The following is a 19,273-nucleotide window of genomic DNA, read 5'->3' as shown; positions in this document are numbered from 1 at the left end:
GTAAAAGAATAAAGTACAGACTTGAATCCCAAGATTCCTCCCATTGCTTGCATCATGCCTTCATTGTTTCCTTGCTACATCCTTGGCTAGGATGCAGTCTGGGGCAATTTAAACACGGCTCTAATGTTCTTTGACATTTTCCCATCAAGAACTGGAGACTGTGTCCTTTTCCTTGAATCTGGCCTCATGACTGCTTGACCAATGGAATATGATGGAAGTGACACTGGCCAGTCCAGGGTGCAAGGCTGAAGGAACTGGCAGCTTCCAATTCCTGTCCCTTAGGCCCCAGCCGCCATGCTATGAGCAAGTCCAAGAGTCAGGGCAGAAGCCACATGGCAGGGCAGGCAGTTTCACAACAAGTGAGTGAGGGCACCTCCAGATGCTTCCATTCCCCAGTCTCAAGTTGCTTCCTGCCTTTGTGCCACCTTGACTGTACTGGAGCCCAGATGAACTATTTCCACTGTGCCTTTCTGAGTTCCAAGACCCATGGCATCTGGGAGCATGATAAATGGTTGCTATTTTTACCACTAAACTTGGGTGGTTTGTTACACAGCAGTAGATAAAGAGAACCCATGTGAGTCTACATTTGATTTTTCTTCTCTCTCAGGTCACTCTCTGGGCTGGGCTAAGAGACAGAAAAGGAAGTTGCCCTGGCTGTCTGCCCAGTGTCCCCTCTCTCCTACATCTTTTAGGAGTCAGTGCACAGGCTGGGAAAATTGAACTACCTGTGGGCAGCAGTGGAGAAACAGGATGTGTAGCCTATGCAGTCAGAGCAGGCAAAGGCTGGTGGCCAGAGAGGCCTGCACAGTGGGTGGTCACAGGGACCCCTGAGAGAAGGTGGGATTTCCAAAGGGGAGTTGCAGACAGGTTTCCATGTGAAATGGGGCTGGAGGACTGGGATGGAGATCACTCTGAGTCACACCTATCTGTTGAGGGTGAGAAGCCAGGGGCACTTCACTGGATCACCCACAAAGGCAGAAAATATGTACATCTGCACATCCATATAAAACTCACCACTACTTATATAATGTAAGCAAAGGGATTTTATTACAGGTATATAGGAATTTATACATTCAAGTACTGCATACTATTTTTTAAAATTTTTATTTATTTTTAAGAGAGAGAGAGAGAGAGCATGTGCAAGCAGGGGAGGGGCAGAGAGAGATGGAGACATAATCTGAAGCAGGATCCAGGCTCTGAGCTGTCAGCACAGAGTCCAATGCGGGGCTCGAACTCACAACCCCTGAGATCATGACCTGAGCCAAAAAGTCGGACACTTAACTGACTGAGTCACCCAGGTGCCCCTCAAGTACTGTGTATACTTGAAAATAGCAACCTTATGTCAGATTCCAATGATACTGCTCTTTGCTAAGAATATTTAGAAAGTCCCTATTTTGGAATATCCCTTGGTGAAATCTTCCTGCCCAGCTCAGGAATCACATCATTTCTGACATTGTCCCCAATCACTTCTGACTGAAGAAATCAGAACCTCTCCATGGTATAGCACCGGCACCATGAATTATGCTGCAGGTTTCCAGTAACATCATCTGCATCCAATCCTCATTCTTAACTGCCTGAAAGGTACGCTGAATTGGACCTGGCTTCAACAACCAAGAGGATGGGCTGCCAATAACTGAGGAGCCCAGAGATGGAAAGCTTGATTCCTGTTCCAGTGTGGAAACCTGTACTGTGGGGGCTTTGTTGCCATGTGGGTTGGGACATGTAGATGCCAATCTCTAGCAGGGGTGGGATTTCCTCCATAATTTAGGCCACATGCACCCACTCCTGGAGCAGGGGTAGTTGATCCCACCACAGACATTAGGGGCTTATGATGAGGGAGTGAGAAGGAAGCATGCAGTCAGCCCTGCTCACCAGGCTTAGAGTCAGTAGGTGGACATTAGTAACACAGGCACTAGGCACCATGTGTTTGGCCATGGTTGTCCTCCTAATGCTTCATGATCCTCCTTTGGACCTACTGGCCTGCACACCAAGGTTCCTCGGGTATGGATACCATTCTGTAAGGGTGGGAGCAACCCAGAACCTTCCAACCATTCAGAGTGCCTGCACATTCATGCTCTGGGCTCCCCCCCTTGACACTTTCTATCCTGTATTGGTGTTTCTTGAGGCATTGGAGGAGAATGTGCAGGCTCAGGGATGAGCATGGATGAGCCAGCATTTCTACTGTGTTCACAGGCTCAGTAGTGCCCTGCCCCATGTGGATGGAGTCACCAGGCACAGCATATATGAACTGTGTCCACACCCAACGTGTGCAGTGATATGATTTGAAGTGTCTGAAATGCCGTACTGGACCTTACTGTAGAGAACTTGGGCTCTCTGGTGGTTGTGGCCAGCTTGGGGACTGCAGTGTGACAGTGCCCACCATGCTCTAGGAGGCCCAGAGGCTCTTTGGATCCCTGGTGTCTGCTCCTGGGTAGTCTGACCACTTGTTATGCAACATGCTTGTTATAAAGTCTGTGCCTCCCAAATACCTAGCATAGTCAGACTCCATGAAGAAACAATTCTCCCAGAGAGGTTTAAAGAGACATTTTCCAGAAAGAGAACTTTTGGGTTTTGCCTGTTACATGGTGGAGGACCCAAGAGCCTCTAACTTCCTGCCAATCCTTGGGCAGTGCTTGGGGTGGGGTGGAGTGGGGCTAAGATCCCACTTGAGCTGCCTGGCCCACTGCAGGCCTGGGTGTCTGTGTCTGTGTAGTTTATGTGTTTGTGTGTGGCTCTATGTGTCTTGAGTGTGTCTGTGCATGGGTGTTGGTGTGTGTAGTTATGTGGCTCTCTGTGTGTCTATTTATATTTCTGTATTTCTGTGTGTGTCCCTGTTTCTGTGTGTGGTTAATGTGTGTATAGTGTATGCTTGTGATATGTGTGTCTCTGTGTGTGTGTCTCTGTAGTTTGTGTTCTGTATGTGTGTGTATCTATATGTGTGCCTGTATTTCCTTGTGTGTTTGTGTCAGTATGTAGTTTATGTGTCTATGTTTGTGTAGTGTTTGTGTGGTGGGCTGGTGGCCATGTGTATACTTATCTGTATCTGTGTTAACTTTATGTGCCTGTGTGTCTATTTGTATGTCTGATGCATCATGCATGAGTTTGTGTGTCTCTGTTTATGTTTCTTTGTGTGTGTTGTATGGGAGAAAGGGTGAGCCTTCTACAAATGTAACATTGACCACAGCCCAAGGCTTGAGGGGGAACAGGCAATGAGAAAATAAGAGGAATCTGGTCAGGTTTATCAGTTCTAGCTGAGAACTCTTAAAATGCAGGAGAAAAAAGGAGGCAAAATATGCACTCAGTTTATGTTTTCCCCAAATCTCGTTCACAGGAAAAAACCTGTTACAAGTACTTGGCTACCTTCTATAAACCAGACCCTGGAATAGGCACAACAAGCAGACTGTCCGCTTTCAGAGAGGGTCCGGCCTTCTACATTTTCTCCATTTTTTCCCCCTGCATTCCCGATGGGTCTTCCATAGCTCTTGGGGCGAGGGAGCCCTCTCCTCCTCTCCAGGGCAGGCTGCCCTGGGTCTGGGGGAGTCTTCCAGAGGTGCCGTCTGTGGGAGTGGCCAGGCCCGGAGGTGCGGAGGAGGGCTTGCCCCGCCCCCGCGGTGCCCACGCCCGCATCCAGTCCCAGCAGAGTTTTCCTTAGCTCTCCACTCACCCGTTCGGGAGCTATCAGTTTGTATCTTACAACTTCACTTTTGGAGAAAGATCAAGTCGTCAGGCCAGTGGGGAGAGAGGACGTGAGGAGCTAACCTGTCTGTTCTGGGAAGCAGGTAGGGTTTTAAAAAGCCTGTGTTGAGTCGTTGCTTTATGGAGGGGAAAATGAGTAGCTGGTGTGAGCACAGGGCGCTCATTACCACACCAGGCATTTTCTAGATTTAACGGGAGCCGCTCACTGAGAGGCAAGTTCCCAGGACAAACCGGGCCCCTCACCCCGGGGTGGCCCATGGGGATACTGAGGGGCGTTTGGACGTGTTCAGACAGCGAATGTTCTGCTTGAACTGCAGGGCGGCATCTGCTCCCACTGCTGGCTTCACACACGTGAGCGCTAGTCAGGCGTTTCTGTGGAATGCGCCGGCGGGGGGGTGGGGGTGGGGGAAAGCATTAAATCCCCCAGAGCCTCTTCTTTTCACTCTGACCACACACAGCGGAATAAATGGATTGGATGTCGCTAGCTCATTCCAAGGATATGGATAGTAAGCACAAGCTTCCCTGTGTGGATATTCTTGGGGTTACAGACCCAGGCCTGGCTGGGCCAGGTGCCTAGCATTCCACCACACAGAACTGGCTGCTCCTGAAGTTCCGCAGGTGATCCTTTGAGCACTTCGGGGATGTGACAACCCCACAATATGCAGTGATTCTGAGGGAAAGCAAACAGGAGGCTGTTGTCAGTTGTGAGCAGTTATCTCCTGAATGCAAGGCAGTCCACTGTTACCTAAACCGCCTAGGAAATACAGTTCCTGAGTTTGCTTATAGGGGTTGGCATGGAGTCTGCTGTCCAGGCCCCTGGGGCAGTGCCTGCTATCCAGGTCCTTGGAGTAGGACTTGTGGGGGCTGGGAGCTTCACTGCTTCTGGTGATACCAACTCACATAATTGCTAATGAAGATTAAATCTCATTAAAAACAACAGAGGTGAAAGCTGTAGGTAAACCATGAAGGACTGAACAAAAACTGCTTGTTATTGCAATTTAGTTTACAAACATTTGAGTGCAGTTGTTCACATCAGATGTAAAGTGCAAGTGATTTAGGAACATAAGTTTTATTACACTGATGAAAAGCAAATACTGATACTGTTTTTATTCTTGAAAAAGGTCATGGCCCCTTTGAAGTTAGCTGAGGTCTGAGGAACATCAGGAATTACATAGGAAAGAAAAGCCCTGTCTGGAGATTTAGCAGTGCCCACACCTGGGACACCTGGGAAAAGTTTTAAGCCAGAGGACACATAGTCTGATGTGTATTTTGGAAAGATCACTGTGGTTGGGTGGTAGCTAGCTGAGTCTTGCCCACTGAGAGGTAGTTGCACAACCAGGGCAGTGGTAGGGGACACTTCATAGGTAAAGGGTCTGCAGGGTGAGGACAGTTCTCAGGCTCTGGGTTTGTGATGGGTGCATCTAGAAGGATGCTGGACATCAGGGGAGACAAGAAGGCAGCTGCACACAGTGATCTAGGCTGCAGAGGGCAGCTTGGGAGCATTGCCTGTCCACTAGTGAGATCTAAGCCTTTTGGGAGAGGGAGAGGAGTAGGGCCTTTTAACTCTGGGGTTAGTTGGGGGATGGTGGGGATAGGGTGGGGAGGATTTGGCTTGCAATGGAAACATGAAAGTCCAGAAAAGGGGGAGGACAACCTAGAGGCTGGAGGCCCAGAGGAGGCGGCCTGTGTACACAGGAAGGGGAGAGCCTTTCGGGGAGTTTTCAATCTTTCCTATATATTGGAAAATAGGAGGAGAGACCCCACACACCAGGTGTCTCTGGTTAGCTCCTGGGGGCAGCCCTACCACTTCGCAGAAGCACTTTCCTGTGCTTGAGAGCAGTCTCCTCTCGGCCAGTTGCCCACGCACTGGGCCTGTCCTAGTGGCCCAGGCCCTCGTGAGGTGGGGCCCGATTCGGTGGCCTGTGAGGCCACTCTGCGATGAGGTCGGTGCTCTGGCCGCGCCCCAACCTGCTGTGCCCTGTGCAGCAGGAGGCGCGCTCTGAGAGAGAAGGGAGCGAGGACTCGCCCCAGCACGGGTCTCTCTCTCTCTTTTTTTTTTTTGACGGGCAAAGGACAGTTTCAAACTTGTTTGCAGGATGTGCGAAAAGTCAACAACACAGCGCCGCAGGAATAAGCGAAACAGCCTGGAATGCAGGTAGAAGAGATGGATACTCCTTCGCCTGGGGGCTGGTGGCAAGGCCTGGCGTGAGAGGGTGTCCTGCCGAGGCAGGCAGGCGAGGGCAGGAGGCTGAGCACAGCGGCCCAGTTCCAGACTGCAGCGGGGATAGCAACGCTCCTGGAGGCACTCAGAAGCGCGCCCACTAGTTACCTTCCCTGGGCACAGCACGGGGAGAGCATAAAAGGGATTACAAACTGTCCTGTTGGGTTGAGTGTTCTAGACACTTCTACCCAAATTCACATGTTGCAAACCCCATCTGAAGAGATACAGGGTTATACTCTTGTGTCCTGGCCTGTTGTGCGGGTGGAGGCACAGCCCACCCTGCGCTACCCACCACAGACATATCTGCCTTTTCTCAGAGTGGACTGAGAAGTAGTCTGACCGGGGAGCTGGCCTGCAGCAGCCTCCTCACCCTAGGGGCTGTGCCTCTTTCCAGGCTTCATCAATTAGAAAGGTGCACTGGGCTCAAACTGCTGCAGCCTCGTCCCCACAGACAGCCACACCCCTGTGGACACAGATCCTCCTACAGCCACACCTGGAGGCCTCAGCAAGCAAATGCAAATACAGCATTTACCCTTCAGAGGCAGCCACACACCCCTGGAGACACAGCCACTGTGTCTCCACACTGACTGCGGAGCTTTGGGCCTCAGTAGTGCTTACCATGGAAAGGAACATTGGAAGATTCGAGTGTTTTTTTAGGACCTTGCACAAGAGGAGAAGATTAGCTGCTGAGCAGGTTATTTTCAATAACAAAGTTTTCACAGCAGCCAGTATACTCTTTTCTTTTTCTTTTTTCATTAGTGTATTATGTCAAGTGATTAAAGAACTTGAAGAAAAGTGTTCTTAAAATTCACAAACGATGTATATTGCTGCTACTGATTTACTGTGAAACCAACATGAGGATCGTCCTTCAGTAATTTAATTAGTTTAATTGGCATGTCTGTGCAGGGGAAGTTATCAGATCCTCAGAACGGGAGGTGCACAAGGTGTCAAAAAGATAGTTGTTGGACTGGGGTGCACAGAGGGCAGGTTCCTGGGACCTCTGTTCTCCTGTTGCTTCCTGCCCCTCATGCTCTGTCAGGCCATTTGCACGAAACTTGAGTTGTGCTCCATAAATGCCAACAAACCCTGCCATGCCCACAAAAGCCCAGCCAAGTTCTGTTAAGAGCCATTGGGTGCCCTGGCCTGGCTCTAGCATCTGGGATCAGCTCCGCAGATCCCCGCCTTTCTTACATCTCAATTGTCTGATCATCGTCTCAGGCCCAGCAACCAACAACAACTGCTGGACCAAGTTGAGAAAGGCCCAAAGGCAGAATTCTGTTCTCTCCTCAACATTGGCAGGTATTGGAACCTGTGTCCTATGCCCTGCCCCTGTGCACTGAGCCTTGGCCTCCAGCCACTCTTGACCTAGAGCTATCCTCCCAATGAGCCCCTCCACCACATCACAGGCACATCTCTGGGAGGAGCAGCAAGGCCAAATAGCACAACCTGAAGCAGGGTTGGTGAACTTCAGCTATGTCTCCAGGCAAGGCATGGTCAGGGTGTCAAGTCTGTGGCAGGACACACCAACAGGAGGAGGGCCTAGGTGGGCAGGGTCCTTGTAAGACCTGGAGGGATGGGGAAGTACTGCTACAAGGCTGCTGGGGAAGGGAGCAGAGCCAGAGGGCAGACCCAGGAGCTGCAAGATCCAGGTGTGAAGATAGGAACATTCCATGGGGTTTGAAATGTCAGCCACAATATCTACTTTTTTACAGAAGTTGGTGGCAGTTTGGTCAATTTGGTATGAATCTTGCTTAGAAGGAAAGGCCTGGGCTCAGCCATGGTGGAGGGCTGTCTGGCAGAGGGCCATAGCCCCTCTGTTACCACTCAGACCTCACGTAGTAGCTCTCCCACCCCAGCAGGAGCCTGCTGTGTCCTCTACCCCTGCTCAGGACACAGCTGCACCCAGGGGCTCAGGGGTGTAGCTCTTCCCCTATTGACTGCAGATGTCTATTGTAGTCTGAGCTTAGCTCAGTGCTCAGGGTGGGCCCTTCTCTGTGGAGTCTTAAGGGGTGAGTCCCAGACATCTCTCTGCATGTCAGGCATATGGGGAGAGGCTAGGCTGAAACTGTGAGTTCAAGAGAAGAGCAGCCACAGGCTAGGGTGCTGGAGAGGGTTTTTCCAGAGGTTAGTCCATGGGCTAGCATGTTGGGAGGGCCCCCTCAGAGGATGGGCTGTGGGTTGGGATAGTGGAGGTGGGCATTCCTAGAGGATAGATAGTGGAATTGGGGGTTGGGGTCCTCATAGGACAGATTGTGAGCCGGGGAGTTGGAAGGTGTTGGGAAGTTGAGAGTGGGCCATTGGCTAAGGTGTTGGGGTCCCTCCCAGAGGACAGTCTGTAGGACTGGAATGCTCCAGCCACCTAAATGAAAATTAATGACCGGGTGCAAGCAGGAGGGTTTGGGATGTGTTTAGAAGACCTGGATGAGAAACGTAAGAGAAAGAGAGGGACCTCTGGGTGAGCAGAAGCCTTTGTGACCCCAGAAGGTATCCAGAAAGTGAGCTGAACAAGAGCAGAGGCACTGGGCAGTTGCTGAGCCAGGGTACAGAGGAAGTTGTGGGTGGGAGACTCAGCAGAGAGCTAGTTGGGTCAAGAGATAGACCTCTCCAGAGAATGGCCAGTGTTTAAAGCTGAGACTAAGATCTCTTAGGGAGGGCAGGCCTCGGGTGGAGGGTGGGAATAGTGGAAGGAGCCAGCAAAGGAGAATGAGAAAGAGCAAGAGCCTCAGTTAACCCTGAGACTAAAAGGGAAGGCTGCTGAGAATCTGAGAAAGGGCCAGAGCTTGGACGTTATTGGAGGTGACCCTGACTAGATTGTTTTCCATCAGGTTGGGGGGACATGAGGTTGGTTGAAGTGGGTTCAGGAAAGAAAGGAGAAATGAATACAGTGGTCTTGAGAAGTTTGCTCTAAAGGACAGGAGAGAAATTGGGCAGTGGCTAGAAACCTCTGTGAAGACAGATTAAAGTTTTTATTTCGAGGTAATTATAGATTTACATGTACCTTTTACCCATTTTCATCCAATGGTAACATCTTGCAAAATTATGGTACAATATTACAACCAGAATATTCACATTGACACAGTCAAGATACAGATATTCCATTATTGTGAGGACTCCTCATGTAGCCCTTTTATAGCCACACCCGCAACCCTTTTGCCTGTATCACTTGCTTTACACATGGAGACCACTAATCTGTTCTCCATCTCTATAATTTTGTTATTTCAAGAATGCCAAACATACAGAATCATACAATGTATAACTTTTTGGGATTTGCTTTTTTTTTTTTTTAACTCATTACTTTCGCTCTGTAGTTTCATGCTATTTGTTGTATATATCACTAGTTGTGCCTTTCTATTGATGAGTAGGATTCCATGGTATAGATGTACCACAATTTGGTTAACCACTCATCCGTGGACAGACATTTGGGTTGTTTCCAGTTTTGGATTATTATAGATAGAGCTGCTGTGAGCATTCATGTACAGGTTTTTGTGTGAATATATAAGTTTCATTTATCTGCTGGGATAAACGTCCAGGAGGGCAATCGCTAGGTTGTATGGTAGTTTTTTAAGAAACTGTCAAACTGCTTTCTAGAGGGTCTGTGCAGTTTTATATTCCCACCAGAAGTGTATGAGGGGTCCAGTCTCTGCATCCTCTGCCAGCATTTGCTGTTGTCTCTATTTTGTTCATTTTAGCTATTCTCATAGGTGTGTAGTGATATATCATAGTTTTAGTTTGCATTTCCCTAATGGGGAATGTCACATTTTCTCATGTGCTCATTTACTATCTGTATATCCTCCTAAGTGAAGTGACTCTTAATATCTGCACTTATTTGATATTTTTTTAATTTTTAATTTTCCTTTCTGTTGAGTTTTGAGAATTCTTTATTATTATTATTTAGAAATATTTTTTAAAAATACCAGTATAGTTAACATATAATGTTATATTAGTTTCAGATGTACGATACAGTGATTCAACAATTCCATACATCACCCAGTGCTCATCGGGACAAGTGCACTCCTTAATCTCCATCACCTGTTTCACCCATCCCTCACACCTCTCCCTTCTGGTAACCATCAGTTTGTTCTCAATAGTTAAGATTCTGTTTCTTGGCTTGTTTCTGTCCCTCATTTCCCCCACTTTGTTCCCTTGTTTTGTTTCTTAAATTCTACATATGAGTGAAATCATAGTATTTGTCTTTCTCTGACTGACTTATTTCACTTAGCCTATACTCTAGCTCCATCCATGTTGTTGCAAAGGGAAAATTTCATTCTTTTTAATGGCTGAATAACATTCTGTTGTATATATACTATTTTTTCTTTATCCATTCATCTATCTATTCATCACTTGGGCTATAATTTGTCTATTTTAAATAATACTGCTATAAACATCAGAGTTCATGTATTCCTTTGAATTAGTGTTTTGTATTTGTTTTGGCAAATAACAAGTAATGTGATCCCTGGATCATAGGTCTGTTGTATTTTTAACTTTTTGAGGGACCTCCATACTGTTTTCCAGAGTGGCTGCACCAGTTTGCATTCCCACCAACATGCAAGAGGGTTCTCCTTTGTCCACAGCCTCACCAACTCTTGCTGTTTCTTATGTTATTGATTTTAGCCATTATGACAGGTATGAGGTGACATCTTATTTTAGTTTTGATTTGTGTTTCCCTGATAGTGAGTGATGTTGAGCATCTTTTCATGTGTCTGTTGGCTGTCTGTATGTCTTCTTTGGAGAAATTTCTGCTCATGTCTTCTGCCTATTTTAAATTGGATAATTTGTTTTTTGAGTGTTCAGTTTTATAAATTATTAATACACTTTGAATACTAACCCTTTATCATATATGTCTTTTGCAAAGTTCCAATTCTGTAGATTGCCTTTTGGTTTTGTTGATTGTTTCCTTTGCTGTGCAGAGGCTTTTTGTTTTGATATAGTTTATTTTCACTTTTATTTCCCTTGCCTCTGGAGACATATCTAGTAAGAAGTTGCTGTGGCCAAGGTCAAAGAGGTTGTTGCCTGTTTTCTCCTCTAGGATTTTATCTTATGTTTAGGTCTTTCATCCATTTTGAATTTATTTTTGTGTATGGTGTAAGAAAGTGGTCTGGTTTCATCCTTCTGCATGTAGCTGACCAGTTTTCCCATTGCCATTTGTTGAAGAGACTCTCTTTTTTCCATTACAGAATCTTTCCTGCTTTGTTGAAGAAGGCTTGACCTTATAATTATGGGTTTACTTCTACGTTGACTATTCTGTCCCATTGATCTATGTATCTGTTTATGTGCCAGTATCATACTGTTTTGGTTATTATAGCTTTGTAATATAACTTGAACTCTAGAATTGTGATATTTCCAGATTTGCTTTTCTTTTTAAAAATTGTCTTGGCTATTTTGGGTCTTTTATGATTCCACATACATTTTAGGATTGATTGTTCTAGTTCTGTGAAAAATGATTTTGATATTTGGATAGAGATTGCATTAAATGTGTAGATTGCTTTGTGTAGTATAGACATTTTAACAACATTTGTTCTTCTATTCCATGAGCATGGAATGTCTTTCCATTTCTTTGTGTCATCTTCATTTCTTTCATCAATGTTTTATAGTTTTCAGAGTGCAGATATTTCACATCCTTGGTTAGGTTCATTCCCAGGTATCTTACTAGTCTTGGTGCATTTGTGAATGGGACTTTTTGTAAAAATTTGTCTGTCTGTTGATTCATTATTAGTGTATATAAATGTGACATATTTCTGCACATTCATTTTGTATCCTTTGACTTTACTGAATTCATTTTTTCTAGTGTTTTTTTGGGTGGAGTCTTTAGGGTTTTCTATATAGAGTATCATATAATATGCAAATAGTGAAAGTTTACTTCTTCCTTACCACTTTGTATGCCTTTTATGTCTTTTTGTTGTCTGCTGTGGATAGGACTTCCAGTACTATGTTGAATAAAAGTGGTGAGAGTGGACATCTCTGTCTTGTTCCTAACCTTAGTGGGAGAGCTGTCAGTTTTTCCCCACTGAGTATGATGTTTGCTATGGGTTTTTCATATATGACCTTTATTATGTTGAAGTATGTTCCCTCTAAAACTACTTTGTTGAGGGCTTTTATCATGGATGGATGTTGTACTTTTTCAGGTACTTTTTCTGAGTCTATTGAAATGATCATATGGTTTTTATCCTTTCTCTTATTGATGTGATGTATCTTGTTAATTGATTTGTGAACATTGAACCACCCTTATATCCCAGGAGTAAACCCCACTTTTCGTGGTGAATGATTTTTTTTAAATGTAATGTTGGATTTGGTTTGCTAATATATTTTTTGAGGATTTTTACATTGATGTTTATCAGAGATGCTGCCTGTAGTTCTCTTTTTTATGTGGTGTCTTTATCTGGTTTTAGTATCAGGGTGATACTGGGTGATAAAATGAACTTAGTTTTCCTTCCTCTTCTATATTTTGGAATAGTTTGAGAAGAATAAGTATTAACTGTTCTTTAAATATTTAGTAGACTTCACCTGTGAAGCTGTCTGGTTCTGGAATTTATTTGTTGGGAGTTTTTTTGATTACTGATTCAGTCTCCTTGCTGGTAATTGGTCTATTCAAATTTTCTATTTCTTCCTGTTTCAGGTTTGGTGGGTAATATGTTTGTAGGAATTTATCCATTTTTTCTAGATTGTCTAATTTTTTGGCATATGGTTTTTAATAACATTCCCTTACAATTGTATTTCTGTGGTGTTGGTTTTTATTTCTCCTATTTCATTTGTAATTTTATTTATTTGTGTCCTTCTGTTTTTTGATGAGTTTGGCTAGAAGTTTATGAATTTTCTTTAGGTTTTGAAAGAACCATCTCCTGGTTTCATTTATTTGTTCAAAAAAAATTTTTTTTAGTTTCTGTATCATTTATTTCTGCTCTAATCTTTATTATGTCCTTCTTTCTGCTGTTTTTGGGTTTAGCAAACAAGTTCTTTCTCTAGCTTCTTTAGGTATAAGCTTAGGTTGTTTATTTGAGATTATTCTTGCTTCTTGAGGTGCCCTGTATTACTATAAACTTCCCTTTTTAGAACTGCTTTTGCTGCATCCCAGAGGTTTTGGACTGTTGTGTTTTTATTTTTTTCTGTTTACTTTTTGATTTCTTCTTTGATTTCTTAGTTAACCCATGTTATTTAAATTCCATGTATTTGTGGTCTTTTCAGGTTTTTTCTTGTGGTTGACTTCTAGTTTCATAGCACTGTGGTCAGAAAAGGTGCATGGTATGACTTCAGTCTTCTTGTATTTGTTTAGGCCTGTTTTGTGGCCTAATATGTGATCTATTCTGGAGAATGTTTCATGTGCACTTGAAAAGAATGTATATTCCGCTGTTTTAGGATGGAATGTTCTGAATATATCTGTTAAACCCATCTTCTCCAGTATGTCATTCAGAGCCATTGTTTCCTTGTTGAGTTTATCTTCAGATGATCTGTCCATTGATGTAAGTGTGGTGTTAAAGTCTCCTACTATTATTGTATTACTATCAATTAGTTCCTATATGTTTGTTATTAACTGTTTTATGTATTTGTTGTGTACATGTGGTCCTATGTATTTTATGTATTTGGGTGCACAAATATTTACAATTGTTATATCTTGGTGGATTGTCCCCTTTATAATTATATGGCGTCCTTCTTTGTTATTACAGTCTTTATTTTAAATATTTTGTCTGATGTAAGTATTGCTAATCTGGCTTTCTTTTGCTTTTGTTTTTGTTTTTAAGTCTGGCTTTCTTTTTACATCTATTTGCATAATGAAAGTTTCTTCATCCCCTCACTTTTAATCTGCAGGTGTCTTTAGGTCTAAAACAATTCTTTTGTAGGCAGCATATAGCTAAGTCTTGTATTTTTATCCATTCTGTCACCCTATGTCTTTTTTTTTTAAAGTTTATTTATTTATTTTGAGAGAGAGGGAGGTGGGGGAAGAGGGACCGAGAGAGGGAGAGAGGGAGAATCCCAAGCAGTCTGCACTGTCAGTGCAGAGCCCGATGTGGGGCTCAAACCCACGAACCATGAAATCATGATCTGAGCTGAAATCAACAGTCAGATGCTTAACCAACTAGCCACCCAGGCACCCCTGTCACCTTATGTCTTGATTAGAGTGTTTAGTCCACTTACATTTAAAGTGATTATTCCTGGGGGCACATGGGTGGCTCAGTCAGTTGAGCGTCCGACTTCGGCTCAGGTCATGATCTCATGGTTCATGGGTTCAAGCCCCACGTCGGGCTCTGTGCCAACAGCTCGGAGCCTGGAGCCTGCTTCGGATTCTGTGTCTCCCTCTCTCTCTGCTCCTCCCCCGCTTATGCTTTGTCTCTCTGTCTCTCAAAAATGAATAAATGTTAAAAAAAGTTTAAAAAAACTAAAAAAAATAAAGTGATTATTCCTGGATATGTATTTATTGCCATATTCTTACTTGTTTTGTGGTTATTTGTGAAGTTTTTTTATGATCCTTTCTTGTGTCTTTCATGGTTTCCTGGTTTTCATTAATGATATATTTGAATTTCTTTTTCTTTATTCTTTGCATATCTATTAGTGTTTTTTGATTTGTGATTATCATTAGGTTCATATATAAGATATTATGCATATGGCAGTCTATATTAAGTTGATTTCGCTTAAGTTTGAACCCATTTCTTTACTCCTCTCCTTCCCATGTTTTAGGTATATGGTGTTATATTTTACATCCTTTTATTTTGTGAGTTCCTTGACCAGTTTTTTAACAGAAATATTCATTTTTACTGCTTTTGTGTTTGCTACTTTCATATTGTTACTTTTGGTTTTCCCTTTCCACTCAAAGAGTCCCCTTTAATATTTCTTTCAGGGCCAGTTTAGTGGTCATGAACTCCTTTAGTTTTTGTTTGGGAAACTCTTCATCTGTGGTTCGATTGGCTGCATATTTTTCCCACTCAGCATTTTGAATATATCATGCCATTCCTTCTGGCTTGCAAATTTCTGCTGAAAAGTCCACTCATTGACATATGGGGTATATAACTGTCTTTTTTTGTCTTGCTGCTTTTAAATATTTTTTTTTATCACTACATTTTGCCATTGCAAAATGTTTTTGTGGATCTGCTTTTGTTAATTTTGTTGGGGGTTCTCTGTGCCTTCTGGATGTGGATATCTGTTTCCTTCCCCAGATAAGGGAAATTTTCAGCTATTATTTCTTCAAATAAATTTCAATAATAAAAAATAATTTTCTGCCCCCTTTCTCTCTCATCTTCTTCTGGGACTCTTATAATATGAATTTTATGTTTGATACTGAATTCAAACGGAGTCACTGAGTCCCCTAAGTCTATTGCCATTTGTTTTTCATTTGTTCAGCCTGATTACTTTCTATTACTCTGTCTTGTAGGTCATTAATTCATTTTTCTGCTTCTTCCAGCCTGGTGTTCATTCCATCAAGCGTGTCTCTCATTTTGTTTATTGAACTGTTCATCTCTACTGTACTATTCCTTATCTGTGTGTTAAAGGTTTTACTGATGTCTCCCACTTTTTTCTCAAGTTCAACGAATATCTTTATGATCGGTCCTTTAATTCTTTATGAGGCATATTACTTATATCGGTTTTGCTTAGATCTCTGACTATGGCCCTGTCATGTTCTTTCATTTTTTTCAAATTCCTCTGTTTTCTCATTTTGTTTAAGTCTCTGTGCCTGTTTCTCTGAGTTAGGAAAGTCATCTCTGTCTCTGTTCTTGAGGGTAATGGCCTTATGAAGAAGAGGTCCTGTAGTGCCCTTGCAGTATAGTGTCACCTGTTCCCAGGGCCTGTTGCTTCTGGCAGTACCTCCAATATGTGCTGCATGAACTCTGCTGTTGTTTCCTTGCCACTTTATCCTTTAGGCCAGTCACCTGCAGAGGCTCATTTTGCCTGTTATGGGCAGTGTTTGGTCCCTGACCTGAACATGCTGAGTTTTAATTAGGCGTGTGCTGGTCTGCTTTTGAAATGAGACCTGTTGAGGGGCACCTGGGTGGCTCAGTCAGTTAAGCATCTGACTTGGCTCAGGTCATGATCTCACGGTTTGTGGGTTTGAGCCCCACATCGGGCTTTGTGCTGGAGCTTGCTTCAAATTCTGTGTCTCCCTCTCTCTCTGCCTCTCCCCTGCTTGTGCTTTCTCTCTGTCAAAAATAAATAAACATTAGAAAGAAAGAAAGAAAGAAAGAAAGAAAGAAAGAAAGAAAGAGAAAAGAAATGAGACCCGTTGCCAGCACTGCTGAAACCAAGGCCCCCAAAACTCCCAGGCTGGGAAATGTGGTGTGGGCAGGGGTTTTGGTTGGTCTTCTGGGGGAGGAGGCTACTTCACTGGGACTGGGATAAGCATGACTGGGAAGGGAGGTTCCACCATAGCCTGGGGGACAGGTACTGGTGAAGCAAGTTAGATAGCCTAGTGTCAGTGCTGCACTGGTAGCCCTGTGTTTATGCTGAGAGGTGGGGGGGGGGGGGTGCGGAGAGTGGCACCTGCTAGTTCCTTTGTTCCTAGAGGGATCTCTCGGTGAATGCTGCCTCTCTGGGATATGCTCTGAGATGAGCAAATGACCTCCCTTCTGTGGGCCCCAGGTGTTTTCAGATCGCTGTTTCCACACTGTAGGTCCACATGCTATTTCCTCTGCCCTCTCTCCAAGAGCAGCCTCAATGCTCTTCAGGCATTCCCTGAGCCAAAGCTTCTGACCTTTAAAACTCACGGCTTTAAGCCCTGCTGGTTGGAAGAACTCACAAAATTTGGCTCCTCTTGCTTTCCAAGCCAGTTGCTTTGGCAATTTGTCTTCCTTGTGTGGACTCCCTTGTGCTTTAATCTGTCTTTGCCCTTCTCTGGGACCATGGCTCTCTCCCCACTGCAGCAACCATGATCCATTCCTCTCTCAAACTGTGTCTCTGCACTTCCCACCTTCTTTGATATGGCCTGTTCTCTACCTTTAGTTTTGGAGTGTAGTTATGGAGAAGTCAGGTTCATTTCTGAGGTATTTAGGCTGATTTAATGGTTATCTAGTTGTATTCATGAGCTGAGCTGAGCCTAGGATCCTCCTACTCTGCCACCATCTTCTCTTCCCTGAGAGTTCTTTATGTATTCATATCCCTTCCTGGATATGTGATTGGCAAGTATTTTCTCCAAGTTTGTGGTTTGTCTTTTCATCCTCCTAACAGTCTTTCACAGAGAAAGAAATTATAATATTGGTTAAGTCCAATTTATCATTTTTTTTTCTTTTTATGGATCGTGTTTTGGTGTCAAGTTTAAGGTTGTTTTGTTTTTGTTTTTTTTTTTTTTTTTTTTTTTTTTTGCCTAGCCCTATGTCTAAAGATTTTCCCCTATGTTTATTTGTAAAACTTTTATAGTTTTACATTTAAATGTGTGTTGTGTTTTTTAAAAATTTTTTAATGTTTATTTATTTTTGAGAGAGAGAGAGAGAGAGAGAGAGAGAGAGAGAGAGAGAATCTGAAGCAGGCTCTAGGCTCTGAGCTGTCAACACAGAGCCCGATGCAGGGCTCAAACCCATGGACCGCAAAATCATGACCTGAGCTGAAGTTGGACACTTAACCGACTGAGCCACCCAGGCGCCCCAGTGTGTGTTGTGTTTTGAGTTAACTTTTTTATAAGTTATGGGAAATAAACTAAAGGTTCTTTTTCTTTTGCCCATGGATATCCAGTTGCCCCAGCACCATTTGTTGAACAGGTTGTCTTTCTAATGTTAAATTGCCTTTGCACCTTTGTCAAAATCCACTGGGCATATTTTCATGGGTCTATTTCTAGGTCCTCTGTTCTGTTCTGTTGATCCATGTATGTATGTATGAGTCTGCTCACACCACACTCTTTTAGTTACTGTAAGAGTAACAGTAACTGTATAGTGTAAGTCTTGCATTTTGGTAGATTGGTTCCTCCCATTTTAATCTTTTTTTCCCCAAATTACATTAGGTATTCTAGATTATTTGCCTTCCCATGTGATATCTTGAATTTTATATCTATAAAATATCTTTCTGGAATTTGATAGGAATTGCATTAAATCTGTATATAAATTTGGAGAGAATTGACATGTTTACTATGTTGAGTCTTCCAATCCATAAACATAATTTATCTTTTAATTTATTTAGTTGTTTGATTCCTTTCATCAGTGTTTTATGGTTTCTAGCATATGAGTCAGTACATGTCTTTTTGGATGTACATCTAAATATTTAATTTTTTAGCAACTGTAAATTGTATTTTCAGTTTTGGTTTCAACATGTTCATTGATAGCATATGGAAATATAGATTTTTAAAATATTATCTTGTATCCTGTGACCTTGATGAACTCACTTAGTTCCATGAGGATATTTTTGTGGATTACTTGGAATCCACTGAAAATTGGGGCAGTTTTATTTCTTCCTTTCTGCTCTCTCTACCACCCCCCCCCCCCTTTTTTTTTTTGCCCTATTGCACTGGCTAGATATTCTTGTACTATATTGAATAGCAGTGATAAGAGTGGAAATCCTTGCCTTGTTCTTGATCATAGCAGGAAATCTTCAAGTTTCTTTGTATTAAGTACGTTGTTAACTATAGGTTTTTTGTAGATATTCTTTATCAAGTTGAGGAAGTTCCCCACTATTCCAGTTTTCTTCAAATTTTTAGCATGAATGGGTATTGAATTTTGTCAAATTGATATGATTACAACAATTGATATGGTTTTTCTTCTTTTGCCTGTTAACATGGTAGATTATATTGATTGATGTTTTTATTAGCTTTATTGATATATAATTATCATATAATATGTCCATTTAAAAGGTACAATTCAATGATTTTCACTATATCCACTGAATTGGATGGTGATAGCCACAATCTATTTTGGGGCACTTTCACTAACCCAAAATAAAGCCCCATATGTATGGTCAGTCCTCATTTTCCTTGTATCTTTCACTCCTCTCCTAATGGCAGCCACTAATCTACTTTCTGTCTCGGTAGGTTTGTCTATTCAGAAGACTTCATGTATAAATGGAATGAGGCAATATGTGCTCTTTTGTGGCTGGCTTCTTTCACTTAACAGTGTTTTAAAAGTTCATCCATGTCATAGCATGATCAGTATATTATTCATTTTCATTGTTGAATAGTATTCTATCATATGGATATACCACATTTTATTTATTTATTAATAATGGACATTTGGGTTGTTTTTACTTTTTGAGGGTTATGAATAATGCTCCTATAAATATGTACGTGTTTTTTTGTGGGCATGTGCCCCATTTCTCTTGGTTATCTACCTAGAAGTAGAATTATTGATTCATATGGTAAGTGTATAGTTAACATTGATCAATTTGTGAATCCTTAACTAGTTTTGCATCTCTGGAATAAATTCTACTTGGTCATAGTGTATATTATATATTGTTGAA

At 42.8% G+C, this 19,273-nt stretch overlaps 1 protein-coding gene across 1 annotated transcript in view; it reads left to right on the top strand.

The window, feature by feature from the left end:
• The first annotated feature begins 3,635 nt into the window (after window positions 1-3,635).
• The window catches only part of OCA2 (OCA2 melanosomal transmembrane protein), a 496,949-nt gene continuing 481,311 nt past the window's right edge, over window positions 3,636-19,273 (top strand). Inside the window, exon 1 of the mRNA XM_078447715.1 lies at window positions 3,636-3,779. The gene's annotated coding sequence lies outside the window, so the exon portion shown is untranslated. The remainder of the gene's footprint in view (window positions 3,780-19,273) is intronic.

The sequence above is a fragment of the Panthera onca genome, chromosome B3, assembly GCF_046562875.1.
Source record: "Panthera onca isolate mPanOnc1 chromosome B3, mPanOnc1 haplotype 2, whole genome shotgun sequence".
Classification (NCBI taxonomy): Eukaryota; Metazoa; Chordata; class Mammalia; order Carnivora; family Felidae; genus Panthera; species Panthera onca.
Note: the sequence above shows the minus strand (reverse complement) of the source record. Positions and strands in the feature narration are given on the sequence as shown.